The sequence below is a fragment of the Acinonyx jubatus genome, chromosome A1 (genome assembly GCF_027475565.1).
Source record: "Acinonyx jubatus isolate Ajub_Pintada_27869175 chromosome A1, VMU_Ajub_asm_v1.0, whole genome shotgun sequence".
Classification (NCBI taxonomy): Eukaryota; Metazoa; Chordata; class Mammalia; order Carnivora; family Felidae; genus Acinonyx; species Acinonyx jubatus.
Genome location: NC_069380.1, coordinates 29,611,250 through 29,637,488, shown reverse-complemented (window position 1 = coordinate 29,637,488; position 26,239 = coordinate 29,611,250). Strand labels below are relative to the sequence as shown.

The following is a 26,239-nucleotide window of genomic DNA, read 5'->3' as shown; positions in this document are numbered from 1 at the left end:
AAAAATGTCCTTAAAGAAATTTTTGCATACACTTAACACTGAGACATGATTCCCTGAAGCTCATTCATGACTAAGAAAACATCCTGTGTAGGAAGAAGGGAAGTGAATTGATGATCGAAACTTCCTGAACCACGACCAAAAGTATTGATGTTCAAGATAGCATGTAAGATAAAGCTGCCCAGACAAAGGAGACTTGAAAAAGTTGGGTTTCTGGAACTAAATACTTTGAATTTTATAGCTGTTTAACTATGTACTACCTGCCTTTGGAACCAGTTCAGTCTATAAAACACATTGCCACAAAAATCCAAAACCAGAGGCAATTTCGAAATATACATGTGAAATGGAGTTGGATCTATTCATATCACAGCTCCAGAGAATATATCAAGCTGGAAGTAATGAGTTCCAGTTTGTAAGGATTTTTACAGCTCAACAGAAATTGGCTTTTCTAAAGCTTTCGCCTTCCCCAGGTTTGCCAGAGCCCAGTGCTTATGCTCCTGCTATAAAACTCATTTCATTCCTTCTTGTTCACACATCAACTTTCCCCCTCAAAGTTTTAGGGTCTTTAGAACAAAGAACTAGTTCTTGTTTATCTTTGCCCATGATGCTCTTCCCCCACCCCACCAACTCTCCTGCAATACCTACCTAACACAAGGTCTTGCACATTCGTTTCATAAATATTTGTGGAACTAATCAGTTGTCAACCCAATCACAGAATCTTCTAACACTAGCAAAGCAGCAATCATATATATGGAAGATAATGGAAACCAGAGGCTCCAATTGCCTCTTCCCAGGTAAGGTATGATGCCTCTCATGTCTGCAGAAATTGACCAGAAGAAATATCACAGTAAATAATATTAATCAGCCCAGGGTCTCCCCATTACACTCGCCATGCTTGTATTACACTGCGTGGTGTGGAATGAGAGAAAATGGAGGGGGGTGGGGTGTGCAGGGAGGATGTAAGCTTCCAGAGGCAGACGATAGAATTCTCTCCTTATACCATATAAAAATTATCTCCTAGACAAAGGGAGACTATCATTTATGCAAAGCAAAGGACAAAACAGGTGTTAGTACAAGAATAGATCATCTCAGGGGTGGTAAACGGAATCCTTTGCTGTACAGAAATCAGGACAGAAAGCAAGAACACAAGTGCAAGAATTAAATCACAATTTAGCCTTGTTTGCTGTGTGACATTGCAACTAAGATTGGTGCAAACTGACATCTTTAAACATTTCCTATGAGCCTGAAGGAAGGCTGTGTTTTGACCTTTGCAGATTTACAGTCCTACCTAGTGTGAAATGGAGCAGAATGTCATTGATGTTTTCCGAGGAGTATTTGCTCTGGCCCTTGTTGATGCCTTCCTTACCTCACTCCAATAAATCTTCACTTTATGTTTACACGTAGAGAACTTTTGTCATCCGTTCCTATGCACAAAGGGTCTAAGTTTATTGCAATATTCGACAAGATGCTTCTTTTACTTCCTGGTTTGGGTTTGGGTTCGGTGTTACCGGTTTGTCCATCTTGAACTACCTAAAGGGCACTTGAGCGTCACAAAGCCTCACAATTCAAAAACATTAAATGAAATAAAAACACAGAGGGAGACCAATTTCAAACTAGTTTTTACTTCATGTGAGCCTCTTGAAGTAATACATAGCCTAAAATAAACCCTGGCTAGAACTATGGGTTGCCCAAACTATTTGTCTTTTCTACGGGAAGGTAAGGTTTGTTCCTTTTCCAGGGTGATTGCCTAGAGGCAGACATAGCTCTGGAGAATGCAAAATATTGTTTCCGTCTCTAACTAAAAAGAAAAAAAAATTCCAAACCAAGTAATTGCTTTGTCTCAGACAAAGAAAGCAACATGATAAACAGCACAGGATAGAGTTACTCTTTGGTAGGTTTGTCCTGTATGTTTACTGAGCAAAGCGCTTGATTCAGAAGATTCTGGAAGCAAGACTGGAATCAGTGAGGAAGGAGAAAAATGAGATAGGTGTCTGGTTGTGATGACTTACTCTGAAGATAGAAATTCAACAGTCAGGTTTATTTTTATAAATTCATACCTTTGCCTAGAATGTTTCCCACTTACCCCCACTGGAGCCTACCACACGATAGATTCATACCCATCATTCAAGCCTCTGCTCATACAGCATTTCTTTTGTCAGCCCCTCCTAACCCCACAAAAAGAATTCTTTTCTCTCCTTTGTCTTCCCATCTCATGTAATCACTTCCTTCTTAAGAGAATGTCTCCCCTTCTGCTTTGAGAGCACCTTGAAGGCCTGGATTATTCATCATTTTCTCCCCAAGACTTGTCATGATAAGTGATGCAAAAAACTGCTTAGTAAATACATGCTGAATAAGTTTAGGTGGCTAACATTTAAAAAAAAATCCAGCCCCCAGATTCTGAAAGAATCTTCTCTCACCCAATGTCATGAAGACCAAGCCTGAGATTAGGGAAGCATGCAAGAACACACTAGGTTAGGAAATCAGCCTTGGATATGACAAACTCTAGGAATAAGCAGTCTCAAGGCCATGCAGAGAAGAACTTTTATGAGAGAAGCTAACAGAAAAGAATTATCTATCACTTTTGGTTCATTTTCCAAGGGAATGTTAGCAAATGGGCACTTTTTTTTATCAGAAAAAAAATTAAAACAAAACTATTTACCCTGAAATATCCCCACATGCTACCTAATTATGTCTTGGGCAGAAATGTCATACACCCACACCAGCATTACAGATCACATGGGTAAGGATTGGAAAGCTCTAGTCCCACTCAGAAATTGCTCAGTCCTGTTGATGAGCAGACACTTAATGCTATACTTAACAGGACCAATTTAAAATGAGTGCCTCATGGGCCGCTGCACAGATCACCATGGACACTGTCCAAATGTCGCCTCATGGTATGCTAGGAGCCCAAAGCTTATTGGAAAAAGGTCTACTTCTTTTCAGTATGCTTCCTTGTAAAAGTATACCTAGGTATGTACTAACTTACTAGAATTACTCCACTGCTGTATTATTTAAATAAATAACTTTCTCCAAAAGACTCTCACGATTCTCTGCAGGGAATGGAGAGACTTAGATAATGAATGCACACATTTGCACATGCAGACACACACACTCGTACACACGCACAATCATACCCCTGCGTGCAAACACATTCGCACACATGTTCACCCACACACTCATCCTTCCTCCCCCTCTCCCCCTCACTCACACACACACACACACACACACACACACTCCCAATCAAACAGGGGAAGTAGCCCGGTGAATAGATTATTTTCAAGGACAGCCGTTACCCAAAGGAGGATGCCTTTTCAGTTTCAGTTCAGTTACCAGTTGGACTTTATAGAGGCTCCCAGTAACAATCCACATCCCAGAAATTTAAGTCTTGTTTATCATTAGCACAGACCACCACATCCGTACAAATGTCTTCTGGATAGCTGGCGGGTCTTGACGGTATCAGAAATAATCTTGATATTTTTAAATCTCAGAACAGTAAGTTAACATCACAAAATTACGGCCGATAAAAATGATTTCATGTTGCTTCTCTAACTCCCGTTAGTAAGTAAACCCCTTCTGTTTTTCCCACTCGGTTCATCTTAGCTGTACTCAAAAATGCACAGGGACAGATGCCTGTGGGTCCTGCTTACCAATGAGTGCCCACGGTTAGCACATAGTGAAGGGATGGGTGACCGGATGGGGGTGGTAAGCTCCCCAGTTAACACTAACTTTAGCTAACATGTGGATGTCTGCCACGACATACTATGGTCCTCTTCTCTGGAGAAACCAAGGGGGAAATCAGAAGCATTTTCACAAAGACTGAGCCTTTCCCAGGGGGTTCCACAGCTCAGCTATGCATTTCTCAGCATCCGTTTTCTCCAAGTGCTTAGCTTCTGTATGGAAGTTTCCTTCATTTAAAGAGACTAAAATCATGCACTAAAATCATATACTTTTCATATAAATTATTCTTGTCCCTTTCCATAGTGACATTGGAAAGCAGCGACTCAGCTTGTACCTATAAACAGAAGGAAGAGCTGAGCAATTGTCCAAAGACACTAATCAGAGCAGCAGAAAATATGTATTATTCACAACCCGAAGCCTACATTTTCTCTCAGCTGAAATGTTTTGACCAGAAATTCAGATAATTATTTCAGATTTACATTTCATTTGTCTTAAGTAAGCATCATTTCACTTACACTAAAGATAAGGGAATTACCCTAAAGGTTTTTATCCAACCGTTTGTACTAAATAAATGAAATCCTAGAGTTAGAGTCCCAACAAAAGTATTAATAAATACATGCATGATTCTGTTACAGGGAGGGGTCCTACATAGTACATGTACATGATAACTCTTTCTCTCTGTCTCTCTCTCTCTATATGTGTGTGTGTGTGTGTGTGTGTGTGTGTATTTATTTATATACAATTTTTATATTTTTAATAAATTATATTATATATAATTTTTACACAGAAAGATACATAAAAATCTACCTATACACAATTGTCCCACCCCAATCATGCTTCTTGCACTTACAGTAATTGTAGCATCTGCAAAGCTACAAATTGAAAGAAAACAAAAGGACTCAAATGGGTCTTTGAAAACTGCCAAAGTAGAGCCCTTTTAGTTTAAACTAAGCCACAGTGTTCAATTCGTCTCTGCCCCAGACGAAACAGTATCCATTTGGAATGCTACACGAAGATGTTTTGCTTTTGTGGCGATAATTGGCTCTAAATGGTCATAGTAATTAGCAGCATCAGGTGGCTCAGGCAGCATTTGGTCACCCATGGCCTATTTATTTGTGAGCAAATGGGAGGGTGTAGGGGTGACAGGAACAGACGGGGGAAAGATACAAGTACTTCCCTGGCACCTTGCATGGATGCCTCGTGCTGTCTTTTTCCCTCCGGCACCATCGTCAGTGCCTCCGGCTTCTGAGCCAAGTCTGAAGAGCCCATGGGCAAGTGCCCATTCCACCAGCTGTTCTGGCTGCCCTTCCCCAACAGCCTCTTCCTTGCCCTCCACTCACCTGGCATGAAGAAGGCATTTCTGTGCCGCCACCTTCGATCTCTGCACACTTTGGTTTCACAGTTGAGGATTTTTTTATTTATTGGTTTGGTTTTGGTCGTTTTTTTTTCCCCCCAAGAGTCACAAGCCAGTAGGGCTGTAGTTAAGGGTTAATTGGGCATAAAGGCAACATGTGCAAAGACCCAGCTGTTCCTCTCAGGGAGGATTCCAGAGGGCTTTTATAACCGATTGCTACCTCTCAAAAACAACTCTGTAGTCTGATGGCAGTACCGGGAACCAAGGTGTGATCAAAGCCATAGGGAAGGAATGCCAAGCAGAAATGCCTATTTAAAAAGGCCCATGAAAAGGAGCAAGTACAGAAAAAGAAACACAAAGAGCCATGGTGGAGACTTGGGGATAAAAATAGAGTAGCTAATGTTTATTGAGCAATTACTATCCACCAGGCACCATAGTAAGCAATTTACATAGATACGACACTGAGCTTGGAATCAATCAGTATTACCTCCGTGTTTTAAATGAGGCAACTGGCTTAACAGAAAGGTTTTAAAAAGTGATTGAACACCACTCAGTCTATAAGTACCGAACTATGATTCAGACCCCAAGTATCCCTTTTTGAGGCCCTCCTGGGAGTCTGGAGACTGGAGGTTTGTTTCTGGGCCAGCTTCTGTGTAGCAGAGTAACTTTCAGTGTCTTTACAGACAAGTGTGGGAATTTCAAGTATGGCTGACATGGTTCCTGCCTTGAAACCATCTGACAAGGTTATTTAAAATGTAGATTTCCGAGTCTCTTCTTAAATCTAATAAATCAGACTCTACAGCAAGGTGCTCAAAACTGCATTATTCATAATTCCCCCTGAGGATTTTTAGGTTCAATAAAGTTTAAGGAATGCTGGACTAGCCAATCTCTAAGGTACCCTCTATATGGAAAATTATATGGCTCTGGTGGCTCGTATGGCATCCAAGAAAATTGTTGCATTATTTATACTCAAATTGTTGCTTATTTAAAAGAAAATTCAAAATAGCCTTATTCAGTATAAATTATTTTACTCGCACGAGGTGATTTTGAATGATCCTCCTTTATTTCCAAAATTTCAGAGCCATTTCCAAAGGGTAAAGATTGCTTTCCAAACATTGAGGAAGTGAAAACCCTTAGGTTTAGGACTATTTCTAAAAATGCCCTGAGCCCTGGCTGCATTTTTGGAATCAGACCTCTCTTAGGATGATTTTAAAGGAGTCAATACTCCTTTTGGATGTATGAATTTTTTGTTCTACTTTCAAATAATGCTCACATCTTACAACATACCTCTCGAACAATAAACTATATTAGGCTGAGCATATGGAAATGCTTTTTACTTGCAAAAACATTGAATTCATATGATTCAATCCTGTGTGTGTGTGTGTGTGTGTGTGTGTGTGTGTGTGCGCGCGCGCGCGCGCGCGCGCGCGCGCGTGCCTGTCTGTCTGTCTGCCTGAGCTGGGCACAGTCCCTGTGACTAGATACTTAGGTCTCAACTTACTTTGTCCTGAAAATGCAGTGCTGTCCTATGTGCATTCTCAATAGATGTTAGGTGATGATACTGATGGTGAAATTTCCCATTCGGCTTCCCAGACTTTGTCCTAAATTCTTAGATCTTAATGAAAGGGGTAAATATTCACAGCTACAGTGGACCAGTCAGTGACCAAACTAAAAATCTAATATGGGACTTCATGTTCCCATCATTCCCAAACATCATGTAACATACAAATACGTGCATCCAACCCAGAAGAGCCGGCAGCCTTTTCCCCAGTGAGTTTACTCTGCATATGCGAGTTTACTGTGTCTTTTAAAAGATGGCTTCGTAGTCTAGCAGATTTTATCAGCTGTGTACTTTCTCCTGCTACTCCAACCATTTTCCTTAAACTGAGTATTCAGTCGTTGTCCCTAAAAACATATCAATAGGAAAAAGAAATCTAAAAGCTAAACATTGGGTGAAATGACATGGATTTGCATGGATTAAATGCTTGGAGAAGAAATAAAATAGACTAGCTCACTTGACCACGTGAAATATTTGTGCCTTTTTCCTCCTCTGTCTTCCTCCTCTGCGCCCACCCCTAAGTGCCAGCGGAATTATCTGGCAGCAGTGAGCCCTAACTAAAGCTTCTGGAAGCTCTCATTCAGCAGTGAAATTGTTGTCTTCCTCTGATCCTCAGATTATGGAGATGAGGGGGTGAATGCACAGCACTACGATTTCCTACCGAGATAGCTTTTCACTCTTTTCAGTGAGAAAAAGATCAAAAGGAAACTGGCTAATTAGCATACCAAAGGAGACAAAAACCCCTAGAGCTTTATCCTTGTTGCAATCCAATAATAAACACCCGAGTACAAAAAAGATTATTTGATAATGACACGCAGAATTGAAAGCCTTTGAAATAGCAGCTTCTAGAAAAAAAAATTTTTTTGGAAAGGAAAATATCCATAATTATACAGAATAATGCTTACACGTTGGGGAGCGGCTCTTTTTTCCTACGAGAGCTACTTGCGGAACTATGTTGCCTAAGAACGGCGATGTGGATTGCCTTTATCTGAAAAACTCAAAAAGCCTACAAAAGGCTTCAAATCCCTTCTCAAGCAAACATTCAGCTCTTTCGTATTCCCAAAAATTAAACACAGAGCTCTTGTCTTAAAAAATAAGTGTCCCCTTTTCCCAGACCAGTGCCCAGCCAAAGCCTGGAGCTCAAAACCAACGAAATTTGCGATTCTTTGAGGCTTATTATTCTTCTCTATAGCTTTTTCTGGTTTAGAAACTCTGATAGTCTCTGCAAATAAGGGCTTTTTTCCAAGTGAGTACAAAGGAATTGTTTAATTATAAACAAGTTACTCCCGGACAAGAGCATAGGAATCCACCAGGTCTACGGAGGGTGACAGCCTCAAAAAAAAAATCAGACCCTCCACTCTCTGGGTTAATATTAATATTGCGGTGTTTTTCTTCCAGCATTGAGGGGATAAGAATCAACAGAATAGCTTTATCAGTAGTCCCTCTGGGTTTGACTCAGCCGTGAGCGTGTCTGCCTCTTCTTCTAAGACACAAGGATACCACATTGATCAAGGGACCTTGGGCACATGGTCAAGCCTGGCTTCCCCACGAGAAGCTGACCCACATCCCAATCAACTCTGGGACCTCAGGGGGACAGGAGTTGGTGGGACTGTGAATCTGGAGGGCAGGTGCTAATAGAGATTTTCTGCACAAAGGATTAGAGGTTGCCAAGCTCTAATTCCCATTAAAATGCCCACTGGCCACAGAGAAGTTGTTATTTCGCCTGGAGCTCACCCAGATAATTATAATGGACATGCCAGAGACCACTGGCTCTAAGCCATTTGAATTAAAAGCCCAGAGGCCTGAGTTATTAATACTTTATTCTGTTTCTAAGCAAAGAATCGTCATCAATGAGTCCAATGGTAATGAGTCTCTTTACAAGTCTGAGGTTGAGTAAGGCCTCTCCTATCTTATAGATTTATTAATTTTTTAACAATAAATGGGTGTGAAATGTGCCTCTGACTGGCCATCAAATAGCCTCTGTTTTTCTCCAGGACACTGAATTCTCAGGTTTGACTAGATCTCCTAAGGATCTTATTTTGCTAGTTTCCCACGGAATTCCTTCTCGTTTCTTTTTATAAATTGTTCATTTCCAATGAAACAAGACTCACATCAGAATTTTACTTAGAAAATGTGTCTAGGGGTGTAAAATAAATGCCATTTACCCACCACTCCAAAGTATTAATTAGACTTAGCTGTTTGCCAGCTAAGTACCAGAGGAGCCCATGGTGATTAGCTGCACTAATTGGAAATTCAAGTGGCGCTGATAACCACACAAAGATAATAGGATTATACCTTCCCTCCCTGAAAAGAGAAGTAGCTTTGTCATAACTGTTTAGATGATGGCTTTAAGCTGTTTCACACCTAACTACCCCCAGATAAAGGGAACACTTTTAGATTCTATTTTTATACCTACAAAAAAAAAAAAAAAGGAAGAAAAGAAAAAGAAAAAGAAAATTCTTCCAGGTGGCAACAAAAATACAAAAGAATGTACCTCTTTGTCTCTGGATCCCAACTTGCTCTCCAAGAAGCACAGAAAAGTGACTTTACTTGACTACCAACAGCAGCTCAAGTGGAGTCAGAAAGTCAGCTAGACTTGCCCCACCCTGCAGGAACATAGCCTTAATTTGGGTTTGCAGAAACTCTTCCAGGAATTTTTGAACACATCCATTCTCGGGATTGCCAAAACTGTAGGTATAACTTGCAAAAGTTAAGCCGACGTTATTATCTGCATTTTATACATTAAGAGACTATCATTTGAAAAGGTTAAGTGAGTCTTTCCCATTTCCTCTTCACTTGAGAAATTTCAATGTTTATAGAAATGGAAAGTTTTCCAAACCTGACAGGTCCCAGAGATATCAAGAGGCAGGGCAGGACTCCAGCAATTTCGGTCCTCTATCTCCTTACTGCGAGCCAAGCTCTGGACCAACTTCCCTAGACAAATTGCCTTTGTTGGGTTCAGATCCCTCTATTTTATCCCCATCAATAAGATCCCAATCTGGGTGAGGAACCAAAAATCTTGTGAGCAGGTCATGTTCACTGCCTTATCATCCCTTCTGATGCCCAGGCCAGCTGTTACAGACTATGACATAATCAATCACTAAAGAAAATTGCACAAGGGAAAAAAAGGAGGGTGGAGTTGGAAATCTTTCTCAGATGTTAAATATTCAGAAGAGATAAATTAACATATATTTATTTCAAGTAAAACGAAAAGCAAAGATATTCGCACTTATAGTCAAAGTTCTGGTGGCCATGAGGGGTAGATTTTACCCCTGGATTGATCAGGTTCTTTCAGCAACTTGAGGGGCCAAGGTGTTTTCCAAAGTAAAGGTATGAAGCCAGGCCCACATTACCAACCTCTCTGGTTTGACAAAAAAAAAAAAAAAAAATTGTTTTTTTGGATAAATGTAATTGCACAGCCACTGGCTCTACCCACACTTGAAGGCATGCCTTCTCTAGCACATGGCCTGACTCACATGGAGAATCTCAGGAGGTACAAAAGCCATGTGGAGTTGCCATAGCAACTTAAGGAAGCCTGAAAATCCAACTTATCCCTACATGTCTCCATCACAAGCCCGGGGCATAATTTTAGATATTCTTTGGACTGGGGCATGACATCTCCAGAAAACTCCATCTAAATGTTACCATTTATCAGGGAACGCAATGAATACTCAAGATCACATTCCTGAAAACGACTTTGGGGAACTGGAGTCTGAAGAAAGGCCCTCAGGGAATCACAGAGGTATTAGTGCAAAGAAAGGGGGGGAAACTATGGATGGATTCTGAGGCCCTTTCTGGGGGGAAAACCACACAGAGCACAGAGGCTTCCTAGGAAAAGCTTCACTGAACTCCAGGGTCAGGATTTCTAAAGGTGGAGAGGAGTCCACCCACAGTGGAGTAAATCAAAGACAAACTTTTTCACTGTGAAATTTTCACCTGGGTTATCCAATAACCAGAATAGGATTTCGGGTTCATTTGAATTTTAGGCCAACTGAGAAATAAGTTCCTCACTAGAATATAAGCTTTATGCAAGCACACACTTTGTTTTATTTATTTCCCTACCCTAATGCTGAATACTATGTACTATGTGCCTGGTTCATAGGAAGTACTTAGTCAATGTTGAAAGAAGGAAGGAAGGAAGGAAGGAAGGAAGGAAGGAAGGAAGGAAGGAAGGAAGGAAGGGAGGGAGGGAGGGAGGGAGGGAGGAAGGAAAAGAGGGAGGAAGGGAGGGAGGGAAGAAGAAAATTGTCGATTACAAATTTTTCTAAGTCTAAGAAAACTGAATCTTTGGCAGTAGAGAAACTTTAGTAACTGCAATTATGGCTATTCAGCCCTGTAACAGTAGCTTCAGAAGATATAGGGGATCAAATTAAATGTGTACTTATTGCCCTAAGGAAATAACTTGGAACAGATTTTTGTTTGTGTTTCTGTGTTAATAGAGAATGGAAGGGCAGTGAGGCAATAGCTATTGGAAGCTGGAGAAAAAGGGGACCTGAATTATGTGCGGGCAGAACAATTAGTAAAACAGTCGCTTGAGGTAACTTGAAAATTAGATGCGAGTACCCAGAAGTGCTGAGCTGCTACCAAAAAAAAACCCAAAAAAACGTGTGGCATCTGGAATTGTGTAGTGGGCAGAGCCCTGGCAAACCTCAAGATGGGGCTTAGTGATAGTTAGAAGGGCAGCGAGAAAATTGCTTTTGGAAGCTGGAGAAAAGAAAACCTAAGTCATGTATGAGCAGATTAATTAGCAAAACTGTCACCCACAGTAACATGGAAAACAAAAAGGATACCTAATTAACTTGTGGATCCAACTAAGGATCCATGCAGAATGTTGAAAGTAGCACCTGGCATCTTTTAGTTGCCTGAGATAAGTTATAGGAGGAGTAAGATGTACTAAAGAATAAGTTGTTCAGTTTTCATCATAATTTAGAGAAAATATAAAGGACTTTGGGGCTCAAGAGTCAAATGAATTCCCAGCCCCAGTGTGTTTTGGAAAACTATTCTCAAAGTGAGAAAGTGCCTCAAGAAAAGTATCACATCCAAGGTACTACCAGTAAAATAGAGTCTCAAAGTAAAGATCAAATCAATAATGTTGTTTATGAAAATGCAAAGATTTAGAGCACTGCCTCATACACTCTAAGCTAGACAAAAAGGCTTCTAATAATCCTCAGAACTTATAGACTCTCAATGAGGAGGGGGGGATAAAAAGGCCTCCTAAAAATATTAAGGGCATTGTCCCATAGCAGTTTGACTTGCAGGCAAAATATGAGAGAGGGGTCCATCTTGAAGAACTTTATGGGTATGATAAAGCTAGTGTCTAATAAAGTGAACCCATAATAAGATTTATAAGCAACCTACAAAGGCTTTAAGAGAATTATACTACATTTAACATTGCCAGATTGTACTCGAAGAGACACAAACATTCCAAAATGAAATTGGAATTTCAAAATGAAAAGAAGCCCCCTGAGGTCTCAGCCTTCCTTGAGCAGGATGAAGACTGAAAAGTGGCTCAGCTACACTCATGGGCCATCGAGAACCACACTCAGACATAAGAACTAGGCCCTACCCAAGAGACTGGCCACAGGTACCCATCTGGATTTCAGATTTGCTCAAGACTATTGACTGTTATATTTCTCCCATCTCCCCTTTTTTTGAATGGGTGTTTTTATTGCAGTTTTTCTGTCTTTTCTTCATCATGGTGATGATGGGCAGAAGAGGGAAAGATGACTTATCTCTAGATTTTAGAGATATTTAGTTTGAAAGCAGCCACACCTCAGAGTTCTTATTCTCCCTGGACCTGATCTAGATGATGAGGTTCTAGGCTTCAAACCTGAGCCATGATGCTGTAATGGAATGAGACTTTAGGAGTCCCAGAGAGAGACTGTATAGGAAGAATGTACAAGAGGGATGAAAATTATTAAGAGTCCAGAGAGTTGTCGGTGACAGACAAGTAATTTGTCAGCTGCCCGCAAATCATGCTCTTGTAGAGTCGCCTTCCAGACTGACTCTGGGTTTGACCATGGGACAAGTTTTGGTCAATGGGACATTAGCGAATGTGTTGCAAGGAAAGGCTTGATAAGCACCTATATACTGGGCTTGTACTTTTGGAATACTCTATTAATCTTTTCAATTGTAACTTTAATACTTCAGAGTGTGTTAGAGGCTTCCAAATTCCAACAATTTGAAGGCTCTATTCAATTGTTACAATAATATAGTCTAAGATGAACTATATAAAATTTTGAATCGTATGAGAAAATAAGCACTCACTCTCCATTAGAAGACAAAGATTCCTAGAACATACTGGTGCTATGATCTTAGGGAAGTTATTTTCCATCACCTTCTCCTGTTCTATTTTCTTTATAGCACCAATCACTGTATGAAAATATCTCGTTTATTTATTTGGTCATTCCTTTGTTATCCTTGCCCCACACTGGAATGTAACCTTCAGTCTGTCTTCTTCTGTTAGACTGCCAGCATTTCAAACACTCCCTGGAACAGAGTAAGGGCTCAAAAAGTACTCTATAAAACATAATGCTAATTTAAGATACATTTTGGAGGAGGGAGAGTGGGTGAGGTATTAATTACCAGTGTTCAGCATTTGTCATCCTCCTCCCCTTCCTGACACATGACAGATAATGTTTCTGCCATTGGACAAAGGGGCATGAAAGTAGTTCAGGCCGACAGGCTGGGAGCAGAGTGATGTGCGTCACTTTCCAGTTGAAGGATTTAAGATCTAGTGCTGGCTTCTCTCTGACCTCTTCCCCTGCCATGGAAATGGTGAAGCTTTCTGTGGAGTTGCAAGGGAAGCTTTGCTCCCACATTGAATGTGACCACCTTGGAGAACCACCTGGAACTGCAGGAGATTTTCCCTGAGCAAGAAATACACTTTATCGTGTTAAAACACGGAGTCAGGAGCTGTTTGCTCCTGCAGCACAACCAGGCCTACCCTGACTAAGGCAGCACTTGACTGTGAGTACGTCCACTTTAAGAACTCTGGAACTAGAAAGGCTAGATGGTTATTTATAGATTCAATGACAATTTATTGGGTATCTCTTATGTACAAAGCACTGTTCTAAGTCAAGTAATATAAAACAAATGTGAATTAGATACTGCTTTCAAGGAGTTTATCATTTCGTAGGAGAGATAAAGTGTGTACATAAGGAACTGTGGTACAGGGAAGAAAATTGTCATAATACAGGTGCAGGCACAGTGCCATGGAAATCTACCTGAGATAGATGTGAAGACTCTTAGCCTAGATCCTTATGGGTATGCAACTTATGAAAGTATGAAGAATGACTTTATGGCCATATGTGTCGTAGAGCAAAAGATCAAGCCATTAGGCCTGCTGTGCTCCCACATTCTCATTTCTCTGTGCACCCCACCTTCTAGATAACCCAGTATGGGTTGAATTGTGCCCTCTTTCAAAATGTACATGTTAAAGTCCTAACCCCAGAATGCAAACTTGTTTAGAAATAGGGTCTGCCAGAGGTAATCAAGTTAAAATTAGGTTATTAGCATGCACTTGAATCCAACATGTTGGATTCTATGTGAGGTGAAACATGCAGACAGTCATGCGCTAAGTGAACACTATGGTGGCAGTCAGGGTGACACATCTGCCACACAAGGAAAGCCAAAGGTCACCAGAAAACCTCCAGAAGATGGGAGAAAGGCACGGGACAGATTCTTCTTCACAGCCTTCAATAGGAAGCAACCCAGCTGACAGCTTGATCTCAGACTTCCAGCCTCCAGAACTGTGAGATGATATATTTCTGCCGTTTAAGCCACTCAGTCTGCGGTGCTTTGTTACAGAAGCCTCAGAGAACCAATATAAGCCTTAAATAGATGCACGAGACAGGGAAAGGAATAAAAGCCTGAGACTATTCAGCCAAGTCCATGTCCCAGAGGCCCATTATCTGTTTCTCTTTCCTCCTCTCTACTGGCAACAAATCAGGTTGATGAGGAAAAGGTGGAAAGTAACCAAAAATTTCTGGCTATCATTGCCTGGGGTGGAAGAAAAGATAGAAATGTGTGTGTGTGTGTGTGTGTGTGTGTGTGTGTGTGTGTGTGTGTGTCATTCTTTCCATCTTCAGTGAATGTCTTTTAAGCATAGTTTGGATTTTTTTTCCCCGAGCAACCAAGTTTCACAAAAAGTCTAAATTTTAAAATGCCCTAAAACCTTTTCATGTTTGTGTTTGAAATTTTCTCAAGCTATATGGGTGTGTATAGCATTAGAATGGTTTGCTTCTGATTATTCCAGTGAGTTTCTAACTCATTAACTATCTGGGCCTTCCACACACCAATACAGAGGGGTCCCTTTGGTTTGGTTTTGTTTTTAAAATATTTATTTATTTATTTATTTATTTTGAGAGAGAGAGAGACAGAGAGAGAGAGAGAGAGAGCGCGAGCGCAAAGGAGGGGCAGAGAGAAAGAGGGAGAGAGAGAAACCTAAGAGTCGGATGCTTAACAACTGAGCCAGCTAAGTGACCCTGGAGAGGTCCTTTTGAACATGTTTCCCACTCTTGGTGTCTCAGGTTCTCTCATATATAAAAGGCAACATCAAGTAGTGACACCGGCTCTTCATCTGGTTTGTCAAAGTGCGTCTGAAAGCAATTCCAAATGAGTCAGCATCTCTGGTAGACTACAGTCTCCCCTGGTGATCACTTTAAAATGCAAATCTCTTTAGTTACCTAAGCTCTGGCTGGTTTTTCTTTTTTTTTTCATTCTCACTATTTCATACTCACTGTTTGTAGGACTCTAAACATACATTTTGCCTCTCCTACAGGTATGTCAGCCACGGCCAACTTACTGACAGAGTGACAAAAGGTACCTCGCATTACTAGACACCTCACAAAATACACAAATGACAGAATCCTTGCCCTCTAGGGAGGATAAAAAGACTAATGGAAGAAATGGTATTTCCACCAATGCACATATTAATATTTGACTTGATTAAAAAATGCTCATCTAAAGAAAAATAATTTCCCTTCAAGTCAAGAAGTTTGACGATAGATCTAACAGTAAAAGGAGAAGGAAAAAGGTCGTGGGACTAATAATAATAATTAGCACTTATGTTGGCACTCTTTCTATCTTCAAAGCAGTTTTTGAAATATTAACTTGTTAATTTTCCCAACGTTCTTGTCAAGCTTATAGAGCTTTACACTGTTCTGATGTTCCCTCCAGTATAATCCCATATAATATGTGAACGTTCAATTGATTTCTGCACACAAACACTACTGGAGGTCTGATCAGCCCACATGGCATCTGATACCCAGTCAGCTCCCAAACTTTGCTGCAAAGAAAAGATGGAACTTCCTGCCTTGCTAGTCCAAAGACCCACTCCAGAGTGAAGGGTCTGCCTAGAAAAAGGATTATCACTTTAAACACCTATTCGGATTTCATCAAGAGGGCTCTTTCTATTTCTTGCCATTTAAATCGTGAGTCCCTCAAGCAAACGGACTGTGTATTTTTCATGTCCGTTCCCAGGATCACCTAGGCCATGTGCTGGCTCAGAGTGATACTTAATAAACGTTCACTGAACAATAAAAATGAAGTCTTTATTGAGAACCTATTGTTGAACTGTGAAGAATAAATAGCATGTGGTATCTTTCCTGCCCTCTGGAAACTCAGCACAGAAAAGGAAGCAGGACTCAGGCGTGGGAAACAACTAGATGCAGAATACAACTAAAAGCCATGATGTGTGGCACCAGAAATGAATGCTGGGGGTGGGGGTTGAATTATATACATTTGTCTTCCCAACCCATTAACTTCACCTCCTTCCTTTGCGTTTATGCAAGTGTGTCTAACCAACTTGTGACCCGCACTAAATTGTTACAATAGTAAAATATTAACATCTCCTAGACTGCTTAATACTGAGACCTCCCTCATTTGGAAATGACATACATACAAAACCAATTCTTTCTGTGTAAAACAACCACAAAAACACAGAAATAAACACACACACAGAAACACACACACACACACACAACTTTAATTCTCACCCTTCGTCTAAATTAAAGCTTCAGGATGTTTTGAAGAAAAAGTAAAACAGCTCCAAGCTCTAACTGAAATTTTGTAAGACTTTTCTGGGTTTGAGGAAAGTTGATTTCTGAAAGAGAGTTTTATTGAATTCTTCTTAAGGTGGAAATTTGTGATTCCTTCTCTTTGCATGGGAGCTGTGTAGCAATAGTGGAAACCCATCCCCCCAGTACACATTTCAATCCACTGTGCTTTTCCCAGGGTATTCTGAATCTTGTCAAGATATTCTAGAGGTGCCATAAACAGTCATGTCCAAAACAGAATTTATTCTCTTCCCCTAAGCCCAAGCCTGTTCTTCTTTCCAACTATGAAGGCCACCAAGACTGGGCACACCCATGAGCCTTCCCTGTCACGAACTGCATCTCATCAGCCACAGAGTCCTACCTATTCAGCCCCCTCTGTACCAGTATAATCTTCCTCCCTGCCATCCACACTGTCTCAAGCTCTGTCTCAGGATCAAGGGCAGAGCATCAGTCTGTCCACTTCATCTTCCTTTCCCCCACCCCGCCTAACTATAGCCTCCAGACTTTCCTCTCTTCAAGTCCACCTTTACTTCACTACCTGTACACCTGCAGATTTATTGTCTCTAAGCTCCAAATACACCCTTCCCTGCCCTTCTTGGAGATACTGGAGCTGAACCCAAGTAAATGTTTCTCTTTTGCGAGGAGGCACGGTGCCAGCCTTCTCAGTAGAGGGCGCTAGAGGGAGACTGCAAGACAAGAGTCTTGCCTTCCTGGTTCCAGAGTTTTTCTTCCTACCAAGCATTGCACGTAGCTTTCTTCCCTACGGGCCACTCCTTTGCCAGTGGTGCGCTGGAGGTCTGCGAAGCAAACCCTCCCACAAGTTCCGACCCCACTCCCGCAGGTGGCTTCTGCTCGCTGGCCCAGCCTGCATCACCTCCGTGAACTTCTCTGCCTTTCCCTGGTCCACACTAGATGAATCCCAGCCTTGGCAGTGGGGAGGGATGCCTCCTCCAAGTCTGTTCCTAGCATGCATGCTCCCTTGGCCCTGTAAGAAATGACTGCTCCCTACATCTTATTCCTGTACTCTTGATAGCTCTCTTTACATGTCTTAGGAGGTAATACCCTTTAACTAGCTAATAATTCGTATGCGGTATTAAATTTTCCCGGTTCAAATTGCTATGAGCCTTTAGTCTCCTGGCCGAATCCTAACTGGCTCACTACTTGTGTTCTAAATATAAATCAAGTCATATCAACCCCTCCTACAAATCTGCATGGACTCCTCATCACGTATAACAGGAAATCTAAATTATCCTTGGGTCCAAAACAAAAGTCCAATTGGGAACTATAATCACACAGTTTGACCGTCTCCACAGATCACACGAACCCAGTCAAGATTCCACGGCTGCTTGCTTTTGTGTTTGGTGGGCATGGTATTGGACCACATGATACCAGGGGGGACGCAGACATACCCTCCTTCCCATGTTTGCCACAGCTCACCTCTCACGGGAGCTGCTGGAACACAAGCCAGAGGCACCCATTCACTGCCCACCAAGCTCCAGGGTACCCACGGACGAAAGCAACCCAGCCACGGCGGTCCTCCGTTTCCCCCATCATTCCGCCTCCATCCCCAACGGCCTTCAGCACGCTCTCTGAAACGACAGATAGCAGTCCACTGAAAGAATTCAAGGCATGTTGCAGACAAACTTTTCTCCTTGTTTAAGTCTTCTCAGAAATGGCTGGTTCTGTTTCACTTCAAAAGGCCTCCGGCCGCCTGGCAAAAAAAAAAAAAACCATAGTCCTGGCCTGCCGTATCTCTCCCCCTCTCCCACAGACATCACCAGGAGCCCAATTCATCACATCCTTAACAGCACCCTTCAGATTCATCTGTCAGGGCAGAGGACCCAGATTAAAAATGAAACGACCATGTCCCTTGCTTGACAAGGGGAGACCCAGTCCGCCAAATTTCCATCCCTATCACTGGGGAACAGGACTTTAGGAAATAAATAATAAATGCTTTCGGACCTCAGGCCACATAGCCTAGAATACTTAGGGGCTTCTTATCTTCGTGCAACAATTATTCCAGTTAATAGGTTAAGGGATATATATATGAGATTACCGGTAATCCTTTCACACTGTTGTTCAGCACTTACTTGAGATGCAGGGCACACATATTTAAGAATTAGCACCCCTCTCTCCTCGCTCGTACCCTTAGAGTGATACCACTTCCTGCTCTCTTCCCTTGCAGAATAGACACAAAGAATAGTTACAGTAGGGAGGTTATTACAATCAGGCTCTTTTATATCTTTTAGGCAATTACAGGCAAAGACAAGAGTGCCTGATGCACAGCATTTTCAGAATTTGTAATTTTGGCATCTCATCTTGCCAAGCCGTGATAACATCCAGATGTTGCCCTATTGAAAGGTGTTAAATAGAATAAACCTCGAGCCAAGAGTACTTCCATGTTTTATTTTGGGGGCTTCCAAAATGTAAAGTATATCATTTTTTTCTTCTTTAAAATATCAGAACTTCCATAGTTTAGGAAATAACGTTCTGGCCTGCATGATGTCTTAGTGTCTGATGATAATAATGGCAGCAGTAATGTTTTATTGCTTTAACAAGCATTTATATAGTGCTTACTATGTGCTTTTCAAATATCTACTTATTTAATTCCCTCCATACCCTATGCTGATACAACCACCTTCACTACAGATTTCCCCAGATTAATGGTCTAATTCCAGTTGGATGCTTATAAAATGCCGCTTCTTCCAGGGCTGTTTGCATGTAATGGGAAAGGAATGGCCACTCACTGAAGGCTTGCCAGGGGCTTAGAAAAGGCAGTCTTCATAAATCCATGAAGAAAAGGTACATGCTCATTCACAGAGTTTGCCTGAGAATTCGGGAGGAAAAAAAAATTAAATCCTCAAGTCAACCCTTACGAATCACATCCTGGATACAAGTTACCTGGAGACATTTGGAGGTGGCAGGGTTTTTTCTAGAATGGTCTACCCAGGCTGTAAAAGGGCTTCCCACTGTGCTCACTCAGTGAGTCCTTACTGAGCACCTGGTTGGTATGTGGGGGCCTCTGTACTCAGTGCCCCTGTGGCCTCGCACACCTGGGTCAGGCTGCATGCCAGGTGCTGGCAGAAAGGATGGCACAGGGTGCTAGGGGAACGCGTAGGAAGGACACATAACCCAGCCTTCAGATAGCCAAGGATGGCCTCCCTAAGTCTAAGCAATGACCTGAAAAATGAAAAATAAAGCATTGCATTGCCAACCCCACAGAGCCTTTGTTTTTGCTGCCTCTGACCTTGAGATTGTCCTCTTGAGTTAAACGCCTGGGGGTGGAGGGTTTAACTTTGAAAGTCCAGTGTCAGAGGCATCTCCTTAGATTTGTCCCATTCTGGAATGTTTCTTTAAATAAGGCTGGCATTCTCACTAGTTCCTTATCCCAGGAAGGTCCTTTATGACATTCCCCAGCTCCTTTCAAGAGCCAACATGTGAACTTTCTGGCTCTTCAACAGGCAGATGCAGATGGCACCCACAAACCTCTTTCCCTCACGTACCTGGAGCCTGCAGAAGAGACAGAAAGATGCAGACCTTACACTCATCTATCATCTTCCCTCCATAACTCAGGCAACCAGAACCAGTATGAAAAGCAGCTTATCCTGGGGCAATTGCAGCTTTCTCCATGGACATAGCACAAAGCCAAGGGGTGTAGGCTATTGTATCCCAAGGACTGGGGATGAGGGTAGGGGGAGATGACCCTGGGTCACGATCAAGAATTAAAATTTAGGGGCTGTTCATGGCACTAGTACCCTAAGAATCTTCAAGTCACTCAAAAAGGCAATATTCCACAATCCAGCTACCATGTCTAAGCCAGGCAGGAAGAGAAGAGTGAGACTAAGTGCCTAAGAGAGGAGAACCACCAGAGATTTATGTGTAAGGAGCTTCAGAGCAGGAGGAAGAGAGGAGAGCCCTGAAGAAACTCTATAGAGCCAAGGAACAAGCAGCTACAGAGGACCAATATAGGATCTCTGCAACTAGGACAGGGTCGTGCTCTGAAGTTTTAGGGGAGGCCAGAAGGCTGCCAACACACTCACTTCACAGCTGGCAAGAGAAGGAAAAAAACACACAGGAAGCCCTTGAATTGCGAGTAATTTGTCCTGCGGGTGTCCCGCAAGATGGGCAAACATTTCTAATAATTTTTTTTTCATGTTTTCTTTATTTTTGACAGAGCGACAGAGCCCAAGTTGGGGAAGGGCAGAGAGAGAGGGAGACACAGAATCCCAAAGTAGGCCCCAGGCTCTGAGCTGTCAGCGCAAAGCCCGACGCGGGGCTCGAACACACAAGCTGGAAGATCATGACCTGAGCCGAAGTCAGACAGTCAACAGACGGAGTCAACCAGGCGCCCCACGTCTCTAATAAATTTTAAAATGATAAATGAGTGATGTCTTGCAACACGAGTAGTACATGATGCTAAACATCATGTGATCACAACTGAGCCAATGGTTCCTCTCTCTCTCTCTCTCTCTCTCTCTCGCTGTAGGATTGTGGGTGATTGTCAATGCAATGTCACATTTCTGTGAAATCCTCAAAAGGAAGCAAAAACAAGTGTCATTGGATAGGTTCCTTGTTAAAGTTGCAAGAAAAGAAAGATTCCATTGAGCCAATAGATAGCAGTTATTCCATTAGTGATAGTGAAAGTCGTCCTACACAATAACCCTCCTCTTTCCTGTCTCCCTCACACCAGCCACAAAGGTTTTCAAAGATAAGTTCAGGTGAATTTGTTTATTTTTCTTTCTATCTTGTATTTTCTTTATTATTTTGTACTATATGACAGAACTGTAATCATTTTTATATGACTATTTTTGGGTTGTGGAACAAATCATCTGCGTTCCCATTATTTCCTATCGGGAAGTTCGCTTTGAGATACAAGTGCTTTGGATTACAAGCGTGTTTCCGGAATGAATGATTCTTGCAAACCAAGGTTTTACTGTACTCAGTTGCTCAGTATTAGCCTCTGCAGAGACACTTCAGAGCAGAAGCCCCAGGCCAGGAACACGCTGCCATGTCTGGTCACAGATGCATGTTCCAAACCACCCCATTTCTAAGCTACTCAGGTTGGCCGAGATCCACACTTTACATGACCTTACGACAACCCTACCCCAAGCGTGTCTGGAATGAGGCGAGAAGAAAAACGTTCCCTTCTAACAACAACAACAACAAAATCATGACACTGAATATAGTTCAAAAGAGTTTTTGAGAGTACATACAGTTTGAAGACACAAGGATGACATTCACAAGGCTCTGCCTCCCTGGAAGAGCTCACACAGCCCAAAGTGAAAGGTCGATTGATCAAAATAATTGAACAATAATCCAGGCTCTCATTCATTCAACAAACATCCCCTGCTCACAGCTCGAAGGTAAATATATACGTGGTCTTATGTGAGTACAGAGATGCTACCGCTCTACCAAGGAGACCCCAGAAGAAGTAGAAAGAAACTGAACAATTCCAGCTGAGAAAGGATTGTAATATGTGTTTGCCAGCCCTACTTGGAAAGTCCCTATATCAGGGGGAAGGTGAGACTGGGATCCTTATAATTACCCGGGAAGAGACGTGACATTTATTAAAAAAAAAAAAAAAAAAAAAATCTGTGTCCATGAAGACTGTCAACTTTTGGAGGGCAAGAAAAATGTTCTCCTCACCCCACGACCCCAGCTTTTCATTAGTACCTGTACATAATAGATAACAAATATATATATTTAAGTGAATTGACCTGAGGCGGTTGTTTTTCTAATTTTACAAATGGTATCAAGGACTGAAAAACAATGAAATGCAAAGGAATAAGGCTAGTAGTTTGACTTTAAAAGTCTTTTTAACTCCTTTTCTCTATTCCTCATAGACAAAGAAGACTGAAGCCTGGCCTTAGGTTTGATTTTGTATATTTTTTTAAAACTCCATTATGGAAACGGTCTTGAAAGGTCTGGAAAACAAGTACTGGGAGGCTGCGGAGGGAGAAAGAGTCAGAAGCCAGGGGGCAGCAGGTGGTCCATGGATGTTTGTCACACATTTGTTCCAGACATTCATCACAAGCTCAGCAAGGAAATGACAAGCTTGCCCAATCAATAACGCTTCTATTGTGTTTCATCTCTTTGGATTTGCAGAATAATTTGGTAATTCTGCTTCTCAATCCTGCACATCTTGAGCAAATGAAGATGATTATGGGTGTCTCAGCCCATTCGGCTCTTTATCTGAAAGCTGCCCATCTCCTGTGAGAAGTCAGCTTTCTCCCCAAATGTACAAGGTGTTCAAGAGGGATTATTCCTTTGTTCCCTCCTGAAGATGTAGGAAAGTCTACCTCGTGTCCCCATCATCATGGGCCCATCTGACTATCTAGCCGGCTTGGCTCTGGGGCGCACCACCACAACAGCACAAAGGACAGCGCCAAGAGGTGACTTTTTAAGTATCACGCCGATCCTGCTGCAACCTTGGAAGCGTCATTCCGGCAGACAAGAAATCACTGCTGGAGGCCCCACTGAGTTTCTCAACAGCGGAAAGTATTCGAGTGTACTGCCTGAGTACCCCAGGCCGACCCTGGGGAGCTGCCTTTATTCATTAATAGCAGTTCCTGAGTCTTGCCAGTTAATAGAAGATGCTCTCCAGAGACATGAGCCATCACTCCTAATTTGGCATCAAGGATTTTGATTGCAACCTGGAGACTCAGAATTTAAGAGCGGGGGCAGGCAGAGAGAAAGCCCAGCAGAGGAGGAGGCCAGGAAGAGGGGAGGGTCGGGGAAAGGAAATGGACGGAGCAAACTGAAGAGGGACAGACACACACAGAGATGCAGACACAAGGAGGGGAAAGAAAACACAGAGCGGAGATGAAATAAAGGAGAGACTGAGCAGAAACATTTTTCAAAGCAGAGCTCGTCATTCTCCTTGCAGACTTGTTAGTTGCAGGTTTCTAATGCCACTGATGAGGCGTGGCTCAGATGCTAAGGGCTGGCAGTGGTTGTTTCCTCAAGGACCCGCTGAGTGGAGCAGAGCACAGGGTTGGGCCAGCAGATGAACTGAAAGGAAAAGGGAGCTAGCTGCTTTTCGATTTGGAGAATGATATCCAGGAAGGAGCGAAGTTATCCAGGGAGAGGGCGGCATGCATTCAGGGCGGACTCCAAAGAATTGTGGGGTAAAATGCTTGTGGGAAATAATTTGAGGGTAAGGAGGGGAAAATAAAGGCATATATCCATATTATCATGCCTGTGCTTGCTCATTGGGTCTCCTTTTCTTCTCTTCCCCTCATTCTTATTGTGTCCCTATGTGCACAGGGAGGAAAAAAAAACCTAAGGGTTCACCATGTTTCCAGCAAAAAGGGAGAGAAAAAAAGATGAGTAATTTCCATAATATATTATTACATCAGGAAAATTTAAATTTAGTGTTATAAATCTTTTTTGTTCACCAAATATGCTGTCAATTTGAAGAACAACTATTTGGTTCTTTCTACTTTATCGTGTGTGAGCTTAATTAATCACAAAGGAATCCTCTGCAAACCATTTTCCAGCCCAAGAGACGATTGTTTTCTATAGCACGATGTTTCCTTCTAACTAAGGATGGCACTAAACGGGAGAAAACATTAAAACCCTGATGTGCATCATAATGAACTCCATGCGAAGTAGTTATATTAATGTAATGGAGTTGAGATCTTAATTGCACTCGTGTTTATATTTGCAACCTCCTTTTTTAAAGCCTTTTTATTTTACTAAATGATTTGAACGACGAGGTAGGAGAGGTTACTTGGCCTGCTAAATAGAGATGGGTTTCACCACGCTAAAGGAGGAAAAATGAATCTGGGAGGGAAGACTGGCTAATTTAATTTCGTAAAGTAGGTTTTATTCTCAGTTGATAATGGCTAAAATTGCTCTGTGAAAGCAATCTTTCCCGAGCCAGAAAATGTTCCCTGGACGCTTAAAAAGAAGCATGTCCAACAGCCCTTTTTTGTTCCTCCCTATGACAACCATTAGCTGCCACGGAAAAACCTCCAGCTCCAGTGCTGAATCCTGTATGAAGCAATTTAGGCAGATGCATCCTCTGGCCTCTGATTGAAAGAGCTGATAGATGGTAGCATACCTCCCAGCCAAACTCAGGATGGGACAGACTGCACAGTAGGAGGTGGAGGGAAAACCCTCCATAAAGCCTGATATGAAATAGGCATTCAATTAAGAATATTGCCCGATGAATGAAACAACGAATGAGCGAGTGAGTTAGTGAGTGGAGCTGTCAGGACTTTTAGTCAGAGGATGGGACCCTCCCCTCTCAACTCTTTTCCTTGTTCCTGTTCATCAGACACAGACTAAGGGGAAATATGCTTACCTTTTCTAATTAAAACTCATTAATGTAGACACTGGGCAAATATTACACTTCCCTCCCATAGCTCAGCCAGGAATTATCCTGCCATGTGCTGGCTATGTTATCAGACAGAGAGGGTGGTAGTGTTGTCCAGTTATGTGGTGCCTTTCGGAGATTTTTTTCTCTTGGGTCTTAAGACTTAGAGTTCCTGTTCGCCCCCAGAGCCATATGTTTTTATGTGGATACCAATAATCAAATAAACCAACCTTGTGCTGTTTGTTGGGGGCTGCCAGGGAGCCCAGGAAGTCCTGCAGCCAGCCTCTAGCACCTGCACTGAGCCAGGCAGGCAGAGATGATGTACTCACCCTACCCTTGACTTTATCCTATGGCCGCCTTCTTCTTCTTCTCCTTCGTCTCCTTCTTCTCTCCCTCCTCCTCCTCATCCTCCTCCTTCTCTTCCTCCTCCTCCTCCTCCTCCTCTTCCTCCTCCTCCTCCTTCTTCTTCTTTCCCTTCTTCTTCTTCTTCTTCTTCTTCTTCTTCTTCTTCTTCTTCTTCTTCTTCTGACTCCAGCACATTTCTTTGTTTATTTATATATTTGTTCATAGCTTACTCAATGTGGGTTTTGAGTTATGATAATCAGATCCTTCTCCTCCTCCTCCTCCTCTTCTTCTTCTTCTTCTTCTTCTTCTTCTTCTTTTGACTCCAGCATGTTTCTTTGTTTATTTATATATTTGTTCATAGCTTACTCAGTGTGGGTTTTGGGTTATGATAATCAGATCCTTCTCTATGGAGAAAAAAAAAGAAAAGAAGAATGAAGGGAAAGGGATAAAGAGATGTGGAGTTGAATTAGAGACTGTGATGCTTTCAATCATTCAAAAACATTCGTGTTTTCTCACGGAATGCCTGGCACTGTACTAGGTGCCGGCGAGTTTAGGGCCCAGTAGAGGAGGCAGATGGGAACACAGAAATAATTATAAAGCTTAGAGTAGGACCACATACCTATGAACAAAATGCCATGGAGCAAGTAGAGACAGCCAGTAATTCTACCTGGGGGATTCCTGTCAGCCTAAGGTGAGAAGTCATTTGTCAGTTAGAGAAGGGGAGAAAGGCTATCCCCAAGAGAGGAGGCATCACATGCAGAAGCACAAAGCCATGAAAGGGTATGAGAAGCCCCATCTGGCAGAAGATTGGTATGCTTGGGGTGGGGAGACGTTGGAGGGACCGAATTTGAGGAATAAGAAGTCAGTCACGGTCAGATTTGTGAGTGCCTCAAATAACAACCTAGGGAGTTTAGCTATTTGCCCTCGGC

General features: G+C 42.2%; 1 long non-coding RNA gene across 1 annotated transcript; it reads right to left on the bottom strand.

Annotated features, from left to right (window-relative positions):
• Positions 1 to 15,267: 15,267 nt before the first annotated feature.
• LOC128314249 (uncharacterized) lies at positions 15,268 to 25,620 on the bottom strand. The gene is made up of 3 exons (XR_008295745.1): positions 25,295 to 25,620; positions 19,393 to 19,472; positions 15,268 to 18,234 (listed from the first exon to the last, which is right to left on the bottom strand). It is a non-coding gene; the product is annotated as an uncharacterized LOC128314249 (long non-coding RNA).
• Positions 25,621 to 26,239: the final 619 nt, after the last annotated feature.